The following is a 1935-nucleotide window of genomic DNA, read 5'->3' on the forward strand; positions in this document are numbered from 1 at the left end:
ATAACACGGATAGGTCGAACACAGAAGACTCGAACTCCTTTGTTCCTTCTTACTGCTGTCTTTCAACGGTACCCCTGGTTTTCTGGTAGGAAAGATCTGCACTAGCCTTCCCGGACAAGGGCGTAAAATCTCGGCGGTCCAGTGCAAGTTGTGCACGTTAAAGTTCCCTTGGTGGTCTAAAATCGATAAGAGTAGGCTTGGGCCGCCCCCGGGGCAAAATTCAAAATTTCCTTCCAACTGAAAATGATTAATGTGTTCCGCGCGCTCATATGACCTTATGTAGTTGCGAGCGTCGCAAAACACTTATATATATTTTTTTTAATAAAGAAAAAAAAAAAAGACTCGAAATCACGCCTTGGTCGAACTGTGCCTGCGGTCCCTTTTTTCTTCTTTATCTTTGAAAGATATCCCTCGAACTACAGAGGCCGGTCCCGACGAATTCGAACTATCTGTGTTATACTATACACACACACACACACACACACACACAAACACACACACACACGCACACACACACACACACGCATACACACACACACACACACACACACACACACACACACACTCTCATACAGACACATTACCATATTCTGTTGCACTGTAAAATTGTAAATGGGCTGATTCATCGATGTCATGCTCATAACTGTACCTGAATTGCAACAGGGAACTGCTGCTTTTTCTTTCCTCATCCTTACTATCATCAATTTTCCTCTACATCTTTCCTATGTTTGTCACACTCTTGTGACCCGCTATTTCCGGGGTGCCTTGATAGTCGAAGCACACTTTGTGCTGTTGAAGCTAGAGAGGTGAGCAGAGTAAGCCTGATTCCCTGTAAGGACTTCTCTGTTGACATCCATCCTTTGGCGCTCATATGACCTTATGCAGTTTTGAGGGCCGAAAAGAACTCAACTAAGATTAAAAAGGAAGTTGTTGCGGGACTGTACAGTTAGGAACCCACTACCTTACGGTTGCGAGTCCGAGAGCCTAACTACTAGACCACCGACGCCTCTCTCTAGAAGATGTGAGAAAATTTCTTTAGTAAGAACAAACCGCACGTGAGAGTGCTACACTTTGCTCGGTCAGCTCAGTTGATATCATGCTGGACTACGGAGAGCTCTGGTTCTTTTGTTTTCGTACCAGTTTTACGGCACTTGCAACACAATGAGGTCATATAAGTGCCGAAGATTAGAGGTTTTACAAGAGAGTTACAAACATAAAAAAGAAGGAGGAAAGATAAAGATGATAGGTGTTTGAAAGGAAAGAAGAAGCAAACCACACTAGAGCACCCGCCAACCTACCACTGGCTCTGGTTCGAATTCCCGACAGATCGTTCTTGAACAAAGGGGTTTTCATGGCTCTCTGACCGTCTGGATAGAGCCTATCGGAGACAGACGCTACATTCGGAGCTCCGGCCTCTCAGATAACTACGTTATGGTATAGTGTTGATAGTGGACAGGGCCATTGGTTAAACCCGAAAACGGGGGCTTCATGGTCTAGAGATTATGGTCTTCGCCTTTCACTCTTTACCAAAACAAACAAAACAAAATAAAATAAACCAAAAAAAAGCAAAACAAAAGACCCACAGGAATTTTTTGCTCAAACATACAAAACATTTTAATAAATAATATACCAGGAAACTTTACCAAAACAAAACAACCCACAGGAAATCTTTGGTCAGACACACAGTAAACCTTTAATGATGTACCAGGAAACTTTACCAAAACAAAGCAAAGAAAAACAAAACAAAACAAAGTAAAGAAGAACAAAACATCCACAGGAAACCTTTGTGAAGCGCAGACAATGTGAAACACGCATAAAGTAACGACATGAACGTCGTATAGGTGCATGTATAAGAACTAGTACAAACTGAAATGTATTACAGTTACACACACACACACACACACACACACACACACACACACACACACACACACA

The sequence above is a fragment of the Aplysia californica genome, unplaced genomic scaffold, assembly GCF_000002075.1.
Source record: "Aplysia californica isolate F4 #8 unplaced genomic scaffold, AplCal3.0 scaffold00301, whole genome shotgun sequence".
In the NCBI taxonomy this organism is placed as follows: Eukaryota; Metazoa; Mollusca; class Gastropoda; order Aplysiida; family Aplysiidae; genus Aplysia; species Aplysia californica.